We start from the raw sequence: 16,189 nt of genomic DNA, 5'->3' as shown, positions 1-16,189 counted from the left end.
TCTTCTGAGTGATTATCAGCAACAACTTTTCAAGGTGAGTTGTGTTTCTTTTAAGCATAGCTTCTGTGATCAGATACAGTTTGAAAAGAAATTGGCAAACATTTAGAGGTACATATGGCTAAAGAACTAAGAATGACAAAAGAGAAGGCAGTATTAAGACAATGTCAAGACAGTTATTTTAACTGCTGTCTCATAACAAAGGAAAGAAAAATAAACAAAAATAATTAAATATATAAAGCACTATTTGCTGGTCCAGTATTTTTTCCAACCACTGATATTCAACTGGAGACATCCCTGCAGACTAAGACAAGTGATGTCATCTCCAAGTAGATGAAAAAAGGGTGACTGGAGCAGAGAGAACAGGCTGCAAAGCAGAGCCAGAACTTCTACCAGAAGTGAGTTCCTGTCTTGTTCGCTCTTATTATTAATTATATACTCAAAACAAAAGCTTGAGTTTTAAACGGGCTACCCCCTGCTCTCTGCTAAGCATGAACTGTCACCAAACCAAAGCTGCCAACCAGAGTTATGGGACAGTTAAGTAAGAGACAAGAGTAAAAGACATCTTGGAAAAACTGTTCCCAGAGGAGTTGCAGCCTATGGTCTACATAAACCATGCACTCATCAAGGAAGCTTTATTTTATCTAGTTCCAGGGTAAGTTTGGCTGAGGTATGGTTGCCTCCTCTTCTATCAGTAAGGCAGGCAAACTCCTGGGAACTCCTTTCCAGAAAGTAGTAACTGGGCTTCTGCAGTTTTCCATGATCAGTTCATACAGCCAATTACCTCAGGAGGAAACTGCTTTTGGCAACAGCAAGTCTGAAAATCTATTCAACCCAATTTGCATAAATCAAGTTGTTTATTCTAGGTAAGTAAATGCTGTGGAAGAAGAAAGTTTAAACGCAAAATCTTACAGCATTCACAGTGGGGGATGAAGCAGAGGGAAGCCAGCTCGAACATCTAACTCTGTAGGCACAATACCCAACTTGTACTATTGCTAATCTCTAAAAATATGAACAGTGGTCTACAGCCACATAACTATTTCTCCACACTTAAAAGTTTGCAGTAAGTTTTTAAGACTGATCCGCAGATTTCACTCTAATCACCCAGTTTGTTCCAGGAGAATTAAGCAGCAATTTAAGAAAAGCTCTTAAAAACCTTTTCAATTTGGGAAGTACAATTTTCTGTAAGCACATGTACAGTGAAATTAGGCAAGCCACTGGAATAGCTGTTCTGAAGTTGGTCAAATGCATCAAGAACAAGGAGAACTGTATCATTAACCTCTAAACCCATCATGACTAAAAAAGTTTATGTAAAGGGATAAGAGAAAAAAATCAGCTTTATACAGCAACGGTTTTATGTTTATTATCACTTCAACATTTAGAAAACAGGAAAAGGCACAACTGCTGCAACTTTAATGGTAGATTACTTAGGACCGAATATCAAAATACTGTCTTTTGATGTTTCAGCAAAAAGCTCCAATTCTTTTATAGCAAGATAGATTAAATATGTTTCTAAACAATACCTGACCAATTTGTCTACTCTAGGGTGTGCTGCAGTTTATGCCACAGCCCCATTATGCCAATGGAAGATCATAAATTACCTCAAACAATAGTTGGAGTCAAGACTGCATAATTCATCAAGAACCATTTGCTTTACTGCTACATTCTTGAGTATTTATTTGTTAACACTGCAGAAACAGAGGAAAGCAATCTCTAGATGATATCACTCCTGGTCAGTCACACATTAACACTGATTTAAGATCACATCTCTTTTGTCTGTCTAAAAGCAGTTTATCAAACTAGTCCGATCCTAGGAATACAAAAAGCCTTTTTCTTGCCTTTAAGATCTAAGGCCCTGTTGTACCACATCAACAACTAATAAATTCTATAGGGACAGAACTGTATACTGATTTCATGTGTTCCACAGATAAACATTAGGACTTAGAAAGAAAAAATAAATCAACTTTTCCTTTGCTGTTGCCTTAAACATGATTTTTAGCACTTCTCTTCAGAGATTGTAGCTGCGTACAGACATACGTATTCTTTCCACACAAGTTAAACAGCACAAATCGCAAAGAGGTATTGAAGTGCCAAGTTACTGCCCTTTTCCTAAAATGCCTTAGATGGGGGAGGGAAATTCCAAAGAATTGTAAATAGAAAACAAGCTATGTAGTCAATCACTGTTACAAAACTCACTACATTCAGTGGCGAGAACAACTGTCATGCAACATCGAGTGAGACAGCCTGTGCGCATTCATAACCAAGCAATTTCATGTGCTGTTATTGGCCTGAGAGTTCTGCCTTGGACAGAGTCCCTGAAAGAAGGACAGTCATGATAAACGAAGTTTCAAAGGTCATAAAACTAATTTTTGGTATGACATTCTCTAGATTAAAGAATAGACTATTGTGAGGCATTGCTTTGATGTCTCAGTCTCTCAAAAGTGTCAAACCAACTCGCATAATCTAAACAAAGATTGGTATTCATCCCTCATGGAAAACACTGGAGGTATGCATCCTGCTGCTATGAATGAGTTGTTTAAGTCACAATCAAATTACCCACCTAACCAGTAGATTATGTTATTTATTAACTGTAAATTAAGCCAGGTGTGTTTTTTTGATTTATCACTTGCTCTCTGCACATTCCCAGCAGAGAAAACGGTATCTCACCCAGCACTCTGGAAGCAGACACAGCCTACGCACCTACAGATACTGCGGTAGGAAAATGGCAGGGGTATGGTCACTCTGCCAATTCAGGAAGTTTTCCAGGTTCTACATGTGCCATCTGTCAAAGTCTTTAAATTCAAGAGAAAAATAATTTTTAAAATGCAATCGCTTGCATATTAGTAGGGAACAGCAGGAAGGAAAAATATTTTAACCTGGCAGAGTTGCAAGACAAGCTCCAGAGTTCTTGAAAACTGGATTTATGCTCTTTTTTGAAAGGTAACTTAACAAACACGTTGAATACTATACTCTTTTAAATATTTCATTATTTTTCTTCTGTAATGTTCTGCTTTCTGTAACTGAACTACGATGAAAAAGGGAAGGGACAAACGCTTCGATATAGCCTTAAATTTTGACTTATCTGAAGACCTTTCTCTAAGAGCTCAGGTTTAACATAACTAAATACCACTGTTCCATTTCTCCCCACACTACAGCATGATGCTTAGCAGACCAAACCTAGATTTTCTTTAAGAAACTAGAACAAAGTCTTAAAACAACTGAGTTCATACAATATTCTCCCCTAAGTTACCTTCAGGACTGTCTGAGTTAAGTCTACTTGACTTATAATATAACATCTTAAAGATTCAGGGAAAAAAGACCCTATCTGGCTAGTCTATAGAAGGAGCAATCTCCAAGACCTCAACTGGCCACTCACCTGGCTCCAGACTACCCACTACTTCACAGCACCTAGGGAAGTGTTCTGGGGTTTTTTTACATACATATACATATATATGGATATCTGAATCACTGAAGGAGGTTTTCAAGAGGAAGCAAATAAATAGATACATCCAGCAATCCTCTACAACACAGGGCATGAGGACCCATCCTCTGAAACTTTCTTCCTAATCTACTCCTATTGCCATAGCTACAATGGAAATAAATTTGGATACAAGCAGCATGAGGCATGCCAGTGAATTTTCTGTAGTTGAAAGACCTGACAGCTAGCAATGTCCCCAGCTGCACTGAAACTGCGGGACCCAGATGTGCTTTTGCATTCAGGATCCACACAACTTCTCACAAGAAGGAAGCCTGAATGACAACCATGTGGGCTGAAAAGAAAGTGCCATCAGGTTCCCTAGCTGACTGGACTAAGGAGAATAGATCCTAGAACACCCTTGGCATCACACAAGTTTGCCATCAGATTTCATTGTAGCTTTAGTAATCAGTATGTATAAGGATTCCTAAAGCATGTTGCCCTCTTTTGGTGATGGTTTCAGGTGGAGACTCTCAGTTTACAAGAATGAGGATGCCCTCCACTTCCAAGGTGATAACTTGGTCAGCAGGACTCAAAGGTTCATTAGTGCAGGCTGTCAAACAGACGAAATCAAAAGACTGACTTCAAATCATACTGGTAGCCTTCTGTGCACAGAACAACACAGCATTGCTTTGCTAGGCACTCAGAGGACTGGATTCATCATCTCAAACATTTTATTGACCACTTTCTCAATTTACTCAGTCCAAACATATGCTTGCTTCTCTCCCCAGCTCTAAATGTCCCTCCTCACACCCCAAGTCTCCAGGTTTTCCATGCTGGAAAATAATACTTGGTCAATTTCCCTTCAAACAAGTTTTTTTTTCCTCCAAAATATCTCCTCAAACACTCCAGAAAGGCATCACTCTCCATCCACAAAAGATTCAATGACACAATCCTCAACAACTTGATGGCCTACTGAGATTAGCAGCAGGTAATATTTAAGAATACTTGTAGCTTTCCCAATTTCTTCCCACTTCCCTTGCACAAGTTGGTATCTGCAAGCACGTTTTGTTACACGTACATACCCAAAAGGCATTTGCAAGTCTATGATACAGAGGAACTGCCTAACTAGAGAAATACTTTGAACATCTTTGAAAACAAAGCATTGTTCTAGTTAAAATTTCAAGTGAGTGTTGCACACTAAAATGAAAAGCATTGTTCAAAATATAAATCATCAATCAAAAGCACTTCAGTTACGTCCAAACACTCCCACGAATCCATACTAAAAAATCTGGTCTTATAAAAAAAGGGAATATAATTCCCTTTTGCCATTCTTAATTGCAAAGCTGTTAGTCTAAATATTGCACCTTGTAAAGGAAGCCACTTGCCATTGTAATTTTGCCAGAAAGTGAAGAATCTTGGCAACAGCAATTCAGGCTTTTGAAAGCCAAAACAGATATATACTTCAGAAGAAGCACAGAAGAGCTGATGCCATCCCACTTCCAGTCTTGCCAAATAAAATTAAATAAAATATATGCAGTTCGGCATTTTTTTGTTTCCTGAATCTACCTAAAATTTTGAAAAGGCTCAAGACTTATAGCCTGTGAATTCATGTTCACCTCCTGACAGAGAAGGTTCACTGACAGCAAAGATAAAGTCCTGGGAGAAAAATAGAGAAATAGGACTTAGCCTGTCTATGTAAGGATTTTCCCCCTTATGTCTGAAGAAAGTATTCCAGTTAGAAACAAACAAACAAATAAAAAACAAAACAACAACAAAAAAAGTACAAAAACCACCCAAAAAACAACAACACAAAACAACAACAAAAAAACCCCAAACCTACAATGAACTTCAGAAATGTTTCCAAAACTGCAGTTTCACACTCTCCCTTAATCACTGAAAATCTTCTTCTGGCTTTTAACAGCTAAATCCATAGCTTTGAAGCAGGAACCTTGGCAACTAAACAGAGACTGTACCCAAGTCTAAACAAAATGTTAATTAGACAGCAACTGAAATAAAAAACTATGCAGTATACAGGAGACAACCCCATCAGCAAGCCATATGCAGAGGTAGGGCAGGTCCACAGATGCATGACTGGGACAGGAGATACATAGGGAAGTGGCCCAAGGTGAAATTCAGAGAATGCAATGACTAACGGTCTCTAATTTTGTATGTACAGTTCCTCACAACATTCTTTGCCTCCATAGAACCAAAAAAAAAGACTATCTCTATTCTCTGTGTTATCATTGCCTTGCCCCCCCTCCCCACCTCAATTTAGTCACGTTTCTCGAAAAACAGAATCCAAAGTTTTATAATTTTGGGAAGCAGTCTAAATAATTAGTTCCTTATGCTACTTTAGGCTTTTATTTTCCAACCTGAAGACTTAGAGTGAAGTTATACAACAGACAAGATGATTTAAAAGCTTTTTACTGCCAAGAACAGGACAGATGTCCCGCTCTCTTCATCAGCCCCTGCTCTGCTTTCTTCCTCCACTTCCTCCCAGCAACTTCATGGTACTCCCTCCTTCTCCCCCTTTTGTGTCATGTATGGTCCTTAATGAGTTCAGCTTGTTTTAATTAACGCATTTATTTTGCTGGGTTAGTGTTCTGCTAAGGAAACAAGTGTAATAAACTTAGATCTGACAGGCAGTTCAGCTGGCACAATGTGAGTGGCAGGAGACCATAAGGAGGAGAGGAAAGGAACACGATCACCTCCTTCCAGTGGCAGCAAACTACTGCATTGGCCAAGGAAACGTGAACTTTCATTTTCTTTGTTTACTGCCTTTAGGAGCTGGCAAATCTTTCCTACTGCACGTCTATGAGAATTACTTCTTTCCAGACATCTCACAGAAGCGAAACATCTGGAGAAATCTCTAAATAAAATATAAAGTTGCATTTTTCTCAAAGCCATTTACTTTCACCTTGTGGTACCAACTCAACTGAAGTCTGCTTTTGTTGCATACATACCAAAACACTGCTTTTTGCATTCAACACACTAATGAGCCCTAATGCTTTCAAATTGCAACTGGTGTGAATGATGTGGAATGGTGCTCTGGGGTCGAACTTGGAAGCCAATGGCTCTAGACCCCCCAGCCCAGAGACTAAACTACACACAAGACATTTTTCTACCCAACTCCCATACAATTAGAGCAAGTTCAGCCTGACAAAATTTAGGAGAGAAAATAGTTGAAACATATATACCAAGGTTTGATAGAGGGACTTTTAAATTCATAGAGTAGCAACCTGTAGCAAGTATGCCCTGTTTTCAGCTTCTGTTCCCTCATTTCTCTACAACACTCCTTTATTTTGGAGGAGAATCTTCCAGAATATGCAAAAGCCTTTCCTCCCCTACTGGCTGATGCAAAAGACAGATATACAAAAAAAAAATAAAAAAAGGAACAGAACAAAAGGCAATCTCCTATCACATTACCTACTGATCAGTTTTTCAAGCATTTTAAGCCTGTTTCATCCAAATGATCCATTCATCAATCATTACAGCTATTCAAGCCTATTTTTCTTTACTTGGACGCTTTATGCAGGGGGCTCAGCAAAGCTTCTCAATGAACCAGCTAGTTTTTGTAACACCATACTAGCTACAGAAGGCTGACCATAAGACACTTCAAAACCAAAATGCACAGAAAGCTACAGACAGAGATCTGTCAATACCATTCACATTCCTCCTTATGTCTCTCCTGCTCTCCAGAGTCTTCAGGTAAGTTAAAATACTTTTCCTGGATCTAAAACTTCATCATAGTGGAGCAAGGACATTAGACATTAGGTTTTTCACTTTGATGATTTACAGGGTTTAATACTGATAGTTAACACAGTTAAGCATACACATGTCACTTGCTGTTCTCCCAGTAAAAGATTTTTTTAAGAGTTACTGACTAGGATTTTCAAAAGCTTTTGTTTAGACATCAAGGTTTACATTTTTACAGCAAATCAATTGACAGAGGGGTTTACAGTTATCTATAATTTATGTTCATGAATAAGCACTAGTTTATTTACATTGTCTAGTACCATATAAACAGTTGAAGCTGGAAGGCAAGTTTAGACATTTCAATTCAAACACCAGGCTACTCACTAAGATAGTATCTTTTTGAGATATTGTTAGAGGTACACTTAAGTGTGCAGGTTATTCTCAGCATATCTCATTTGTATGGTTAGAAAAAAATTACATACTGCGAGCAGGGATGAATTCCCCAATATCAACAGTATGTTAATTCACCCTCCAAAGAATTTTGGGGTGACAAATTCTCAAACACGGTTTATTCTAAAGAATTCAACTGTTGAAACAATTACTATAGAGACACCACAGTAAGTAACAATAGCATGGAGTTAAATGAAAAAGCAAACCCATTCTACGTCTCATGCACAGCAGAGTAAGAGTAACCATCGTGTATCTTCTAAGTGATAACTCAATAAAGCCAGGAGAGCCCTGGACTACATCAACCCCGAGCAAGCAGATGACCATGAACTCTGCTTCTAGTTGCAAAGAGTGCAAGGAGGCAGCTCCAACAAATACTCTGTTGCTCTTGGGATGAACAGAAAATCCTGTCTATTCAAGAGGGCTATAATAAAGAAGTGCAAAAGATAATGCAAAGAAACTTTAATGAATACATACACTCTTGATTGATTAACTGGAACATAAAAGCTGTACCCAGTTTGGAGTCTGCACTTATTCACTCCCATGAGATGAAGCACCAGCAGTGCCAGAGCACCCTCAACTGCAAAAAACTGCTTGCGGTTTTAAGATACTGATGTCACAGATACCCCATGTGTACTTTAACGCTGCCTTACTAACAAATCACAACAATCTCTTCTTAGAGCAAAGAGACCATTTTGTAATCTCAGATGCATTTGCTGGTATTATGCAACACACAAGCTTCAAATCCACGGGTGGCTTATAGTTAGCAGCAGGCAATCAGTGTAGACTTTCAGAAAACAACTAAAATGTTACTGGTGCTCTATTCTTGATTACAGGCTAAGAATTTCTATAAATAAATAAATAAATAAATAAATAGATAAATAAAGTATAGTGGACACGCAAAAGTCTTTCTTAACCCCTTTTGCTTTTCAGGCCTTGAAAAACAGTTTCCAGCTGACATCTCAAAAGTGAGTATGCTGACCTACTTGCAAATATAATACCACCCTGGGACAAACAGGGCAGAGCTTTTTCAAATAAGCAAAATAGAAAATAAATCTACAGAATAGGTTAATGTTTTGTAGAAGGGCTAATGTTCAATGAAAAGCTGAAATCTGGCCAAGTGATCACATGTTTTATGTGCATTAGTGTACATTTCTTTATTGCTATTAACAGGTACCTGCAGAGAGGAAGAAAGAGAATTATTCGTTCCTTTGATACTGAAGGTCACAAGGTCACCAAAATCTCAGCTTAATGAAGACTCTGGTGAGGTTGTAAGTGTCAGCTTCCACCAACCCTTTCAAAATGCAGTGCTGGAAAGCACAGTAAAGAAAACTGAAATAATACCACCCAGGCTTCATAGACTATGTCAACTTAATTAGAATGGTATTTTGGCAGCACCGAAAGATTATATATCGAAGGCTGGGTAGCAGGCCAAATACTTGACTAGAGTATTTTGCCAAGCCACCTACATTAAGAGCTATTTCCCTGTACTTTCAGGATGCCATAAAGGAAATCTGTTGTTTCAGGCCTTATTAGACTATTTAACAGAGGTATGAAATGCTGAATATCACCATCACTGAAGGTTAACTAGATACACATTAAACAAGGAACATGCCTAGTTAACCTTCAGACTACAGAGCTGATGAAGGGGAACATTTGTTCTCAAAGGGTGTAGGCTCCAGATGTAGCCAAAGTGCCTTCCCTATGTACCAATGTACTTTAACCCACAAAACACCTGTACTCCAAGCCTGGAACCCACACGCAGGTCCCACCTCCAAAGCTGTCCAACTGGTACTGGCAGCAGTAGAAAGGATGGAGAAGACAGCACCTAAGTGTCCCCACACACGTCATTTTACAGGCCTGCAGTACACTGCCCACAGAAGCAAATCAACATCCAGGCTACACACAGAATTGACCACAACACTAATATAGGATATGAAGAAAGTCACATACCCATGGTGGTATGTGTACAGGAGAAATGTACACCCCTGCATTGCCACATCAGTCAGTGAGGAGAAATTTGCTCTCCTTATGTACAGTCCATCTCATTACACGGCAGCTATCTAAAAGATGTCAGAGAAAGCTGAGATTTGGATGAGATGAGCTCAAGAGGCCACTTACAACCTACACAATTCAATGAAGCACACCACTGGAGCACCTGGTTCTTTCCACTGACTACAAAGGGAATTTAGCAAACTGGCTCAGATGTAGCCATCCACAATCTAGAGGCACAAAACCAGCCAGAGGAATCCCTCCCCAGTGTTCAGCACCTAATCTTTAAACTCTCGGCAACTCCGGACAAGACTGAAAATTACACCAGACTAGCCCTGCAGTGTGCCCAGACTTTTCATCTCTGTACTGCAGGAATCAATCCTGACAAAGCTTCAGTTTCTCCTAGCAACTTTCAGAGTTTGATTTCACTCAGTGTGTGTATACATATATATATATATATATATATTATACATGTACTCTTAACACATGTATGTAAACTCTGTAAACAGATGAAGAGATTTTTTAGGTGCAGCACAGAATGCAAAAGAAAACTCTTTCAGCTGACAAGGCAGAACTCAGTCCACCTCAAACAAAACAAAACAAACAAACAAAAAAAATATCTCAGTTTTCTTCCCTGAACTTCCTTTGCTGTTTGAGGCAGAGATTTTGTTCACACTTTGCTCCTCCAAAAAGTTCTCCCTCTCTCAAAATACACTGCAGTGTAAGAAAACAAAAGATTTACCAAAAAAGCAGACTAGCTATCTTGCAAAAGCCTCTGTGAATATCAGAAATTTGAAATTTCTAACTGCTGCTGTTAATTGAAGAAATAACAATTCAAAAAGGTTTTTTAGCTTTGTATTTTGATCTGTGAAAGCATTCACTCATAATTAATACAATCAATTTGACAGATGCATCAGAAAAGTCTTGATTTTCATTTCAGCCTCACTAATTAGCCGTTCTTTTTTATTAAAACCCAGCTCTGCACAAAGAGATGGCTTCACACAACTGCCTGCTTCCCATAAATACCTCCCACAGGCTTTCATGCTACTTTCTGTCATTAGAAGAGGGTGAATATTCCCTTCACCTAAGGCTCTGATGCTTACAGATCTCAGCAATCACTAGCTTGTAATATTCCCCATCTCCTTCAAACAGACAGCAATACCACAGAATTTGCCACCAAATACTCTCTCCTCTTTATGGCATTACTGGTCTTAGATAAATTACACTATGGCTTGGAAACCATCAGATTTGTTTCCTGCAACATCTTTGCCTACGCCTCTTTTCCAGTCCGGTAACTCATATAAGTCAATAGCCTAAAATAAGCAGCACAATTTTCATGAGGACTGTATCATTTAACTAAATGACAACCTCTTCATCATACAAAACCAAAAAGCTTCTCTCCAAAACACAAGACAGAAGCAGAAGTTCACTGAAGCTGGATGCTTCTCAAGAGCCAGATTTAAGAAGGTTGGTCCATACAGAACTGCTCTTCTCTCCACGGCAGGAAATGATAGCCATTGTTCCCAGAGAAGCACCCAGTTGTAGAACTTCCTCGTGTTGTTTCCTAAGCTACTGGCATACCTTTATTGTCTGCTCCTGCAGAAATGCAACAACACATTGCATAATGCAGTCTGTCTCAGTGGGACTATGCAGAACAGTGAAACATGCAGCAGGAATAACATGGATATAATTTTTCCCACGACAGCAAGTAGCAGCACTGGTCAGAAAAGGTCTTCCAGCTAGAGTAAAGAAATGCAGGATTATAGAAAATTACTACCAACAGATGGAGAGGGAGAAATATTGAGTACACCAGGAAACAATACACCTGAATTTTTCCCATGGTCCGAGGGACAGAAAGACATAGCTGGTTTTCTACCAGACTTTGAGGATAGATCCCTAAGTCTTAAGACAGATCTCTGACTAGCAGGTTAAGCCTTTTAAGGTTTAAATGTCTTATAACAGCCACTTTTAAAAACACCAAAAAAGACAACTGGAAAGTGCAGTTTTGCAGCAAATCAGAACACAAACAGTTCCCTCTGTGAAGGCCACATGTGCCAAGGACTAGGCTCCAGTTCCCAGCACTTGAGCAGCACTGAAGTTTTAATTCTCTGGATGAAAAGTACAACACTGTTGAGCATTTGGTCTGCAGACAAGTTAAGAAATCACCCCATAGAGTCAGACAAAATTAAGTAAACTTGCCATTCGTTACTGGAAACCTTCTCCCTCATATCCAGTGACAGGATGTACGAGAATGGTTCACAGCTGATTCAGAGGAGGTTCAGACTAGATATACAGAAACAATTCCTTTACCTGGAACAGGCTTTCTAGAGTGGTGGTCAATACCCCAAGTCTGTCAGTGTTTAAGAGGCACTTGGACAATGCCCTTAGCAACATGCTTTGACTTTTGGTCAGCCCTGAAGTGGTCACACAGTTGGACTGGATGATAATTGCACGTACCTTTGAACTGGAATGTTCTATTCCATTTGTTGAACATTCAAGGAACATTGTTTTATACCAAAATGGCTTTATCTGAACAAATGCTTAACTGAAGTTCAGGACATTTTCTTTCTTTAATTTGTAAATTTTTTTTCCTGATCTAAGTCAGGCATTGATGCAACACTGAAAATAACTACTTCTAGAAATGTCCATCTTGGAACACTCAGGTGCTCTCTTGCCATCAAATTTAAGCTTATGGAAAAAACAACAGTCAGTTGAGCAATAGTAAATTTCCCCTTAACAACCCTATTCTGTCTCAAAGCAAGAGTAAAACCAGAGTCAAAAGCAGTTTAGGAAAAACAGTTTTATTTGACATTGAAATGGACGGGGAAGTTCAGGGGATCAAGTGCTCTGTCCAATGTGAGAGGGTGATAACATCCCACAGCCATCTCAGGAATCGGCCACCCTGCCAGGGCAAGGTTCACAGTGTCCCACATTTTATACACTATTCCCACTTCTCATCCTGCACCCTCACTTCCAGCACATGGCTCTCTGCTAAACCATGCAAGTTTGCACCAATGGCTGGCCAGTGATATTGGTCGGCAAGGGACCAGTTAACAATATGAATTTCACAAGCCCATTATTACAAAACAGATATGAGCAAGTACTCTGTTGGCAATTAGAGCTCCAGTTTTATTTTATTTATTCTAGTATAAGAACAGATGTTGCAGTTATTCAAAGGTTTTCACAACCTTAATTGCTGACCTTAATTGTTGTTAATCTTTCCCATGAAGTGGAGACAGACAGACGCCACCCTTATTTTGTGAAGAAGATAGTGAGCTGCAGGGTATGAATAATAAAAGACAGTATTGTCTGCCTTCTCCCTCCTGTGTGAAATACAAGTGTATTGGGATTGGCTGGCAGCATGGAAGAAAAAGAACGAATGAATGACTCAGCTGTTTTATTTATTTTTTTGAAGGATGCATCTGCTACAGGATTGAGCCGTGACACTGACATTTCTTCCCCCTCCCCAGGAGCGAGTGAAGCTTTCAAGTGCCAGCTAAGGAAGCGCTGTTATCAAAGCACCCTGTCCACCTCATTGAGCATCACTCAGGCTGTAGTATTAAGAAGCAAAGCGTAGAGTTTCACAGGGCAGTATTAGGTTTCATAAACAAGTTCTCAGACTGGACAACAAAGCAGCATTTAATTATGTGCTAGAAATATTGCAAAAGATACATGAGAGCTTCCCAGGTCTTTTCCTTTGCCAGTGGGAGGTTTGCCTGACACTTCTTGCTCAGGTGTGCAAAGTTTATATCCATCTTTTTGCTGGAAAAGTTGGAGAGTTAAGTTTTCTAACCAAGGAGTACATTCCTCTGCCAAGTGTACTTAAAGACGTTAACTTGGTGTCCCAGTAACTTGAGACCAGGCAACGCAGAGGAGGGACACAAGTTCAGAAATGAAACACAGGATGTACTGATGCTGTACCAGGCACACCCAATAACCTATGGCAAGAGCCCCAGAAGTCAGGGGAGTGAAGATCAATTTCATGTTTATGGTTACCTTCAAACAAACGCCCAGACTGAATCTGGGGCACAAGACTTAATCCAAAGACCAGCTTAGAATGGCACCTGCTACCAGCTCTAATGCAAAATACAGGAAATCAAATTTTCCCACCCCTCATCTCAAAAACTCACCTTAGCTGAAAACATCTTCTAGGTTTCTTGACAGAAAGAAAAAGTAAGGACTCTTTTTAGTTCCTTAAGAGATGTTATGTTTGTTCATTAAAAGAAGTCAAAATAAATAAGCCAATCAGACACCATATATACTAAACACCTGCTGACAGATTACTTTTAAGAGCAGTATAAAAGACTGTAGTAAGTTGCACAACAGAAAGCATTTAGTCAAGATCTCTAGAGGAAAACATCAAACTACCAAGCTATTAATTATTGTACTTACCCTGTCACACATAAAGTGATTTGGTCATAGCATGGAAGATGGTAAGTTATATCAGTTTTTAGAAATGAGTTCAAGGTAAATCCAGTGAACTGAAGCATCAGGAAGTGACTTCTTTTCTGAAAGAATGGGTTAAAACTAGATAACATGGACTTGAATAATAAATAAAATGGCATGAGGAAGAGTCAGTAACTCTTTTGCAGAAGTTATGACTCAAACCTACCCATGGTTTATGATACTGTATGAACAAGACACATGTGGACATTATCCCTAGGCTGGGGACACTTCAAAGGACCAGAGCTGCTATAGTTTGCAGGAGTGGTTCCCTCTTAACACCCAGCTGAAGGATAAGAATTAAATGGAAGAAAACAGAGCTTTTTTTTCCATACAAAGAGTCTCCAGAATGACTGTAGCGGCCATTCTTTTCAACATATCCATAAGCTCTCTGACATGTGACACAAAATTTGCCAGCAGTATGATGTGTTCAGTCAGAGTTGGAGCTTCATGCAAAGCACAGCAGAATGATCTCATGATTGCAGGCAAATGGATAGCCAAAAGGGCAACTCTAATTTCCACAAACTCAAGCCAATCTACAAGAAGAAAAATAACCCTGCCTGTATGTACCACTGAAGTTTTAAGTGTCAGGAGTCTTAAGTCTTGTTTGAAGTATCACCTTAGAGGGAAGGCGGGGGAGGAGCAGACAATATCTCACAAGGAAATATAGTAATACAGTATTAAGAATCCAGGAACTGTCACAAGCAAAACAGAATCATGACAAGTCATAAAACCCAGGACACACCCACTTCTTGAAAACTGTGGGCTGTTATGACACTAAAAGGGTAAAATAGAATTAAAAAGAGTACAGAGAACAGGAATTCCTGAAGCAGAAACGAACAGTCCTGGATTATTTGGCACAGAGAAGAAGAAAGACAGATGAGGGAGAAGAAGGCAAACATTGAGTGGAGAGGAAACATGCAAATCTTTTCGATGGGGTGACTGGACTTTGATCAATGTGTTAAAATAATAATAATTTAGGCTAAACACTGGAGAAAGCTTTTTAAGGGACAGCACCTATAGTAATGGGTGTGCATGCTCTAGAGAACCAGAGTACAGTTCACCATGAAGCAGAAGGGTCTAAAAGCAGAGAAAAGCTCCTTGCAGTCTTTCTACCTAAGAAATTGCAATTCAAATTAATTTTTGTTTTTAATTAATAGTCCTGGCTGTGAACTGTGGGCTCTATATATTAACCTAATGGGGATGGTGAAGGAGAGCTGGAGGGACAGCTACATCTCTGAAGTGCAGAAGTACCACCTCAGCACTGCCACACTGCATCCTCCAAAAAACACTGCATTAATCTAACAGATTTGCACCTTTAACAATTTGGCACAGAACTAGAAACTACAGTTGCTAGGCATCCTCCATGTAACATTTACTTTTAACAGCAAGTCCTGCAGGCTGCTGCAGTATGAAGAAGGTAGAATACATGTAGCCCGTGAGTTGACAAGCACACGCCTAAATTCTGGCTCTCTACCACACAAAACATGATCCACTTTGCCAAGGTGCCTCTCCCACTATTTCCATGGGAACTTACTACATCCACGATATGCTACATTTTAACACTGTATACAAAAGATGCTGTTTTCATAATGGGCATCTAGGAAGACTCTTCCTTGGCATTTCAGGTCAGGACAAGAGCAAATCGAAATCTAAGGTTTTAAAGAACACGAAGCTTCCTGCATGATAAAGGAAACCTGATTATGTCCTCCCAAAAATCACAACATAAGCCCAGCACCATACTGAAAGCTGCTAAGAGACCACAGCTGAACAAAGCCTTGAACACTTCTCATAAGCTTTTTATTTTTAAAAAAAATGAAAAGCTACTTTCAAAACAACACAAGAGTCACGACACCAAAAAGATTCTGGCTTTTTCATGTTCTCAGAATAGCATGCTAGAAAGACATGTACAAAAATAGAAGTTTTAGGTGCGTTTTGCTTTCATCTCAAGCATCAGCACAAGTCTATCCAATGAAGCATTTGCATAAGGCTCCATAAAGCATTCCCTCATCAAGAACCCCGCTCTGATCAGTGGCATAAAACTGAGATCAGATGCAGCCAATCACTGGAAAGGCCCCCCAGACCAGAGGATTTGGATGCTGGAGCAGGCTTGCACCTTCCCCGTCACCCCACACACGCTGCACATGAAGAAATTCAGATTCCTCTAACTTGATTTACTGTAATCCAAGTGTTTTA

General features: G+C 39.4%; 1 protein-coding gene across 1 annotated transcript in view; it reads right to left on the bottom strand.

Moving 5' to 3' along the window:
• Window positions 1-16,189, bottom strand: part of GRB10 (growth factor receptor bound protein 10) — a 144,616-nt gene that overhangs the window by 108,866 nt on the left and 19,561 nt on the right. The gene's annotated exons all lie outside the window — the stretch shown is intronic.

This window comes from Corapipo altera, unplaced genomic scaffold (genome assembly GCF_003945725.1).
Source record: "Corapipo altera isolate COAL_440 unplaced genomic scaffold, ASM394572v1 24b, whole genome shotgun sequence".
Lineage (NCBI taxonomy): Eukaryota > Metazoa > Chordata > Aves > Passeriformes > Pipridae > Corapipo > Corapipo altera.
This window is presented reverse-complemented; position numbering and strand designations above follow the sequence as displayed.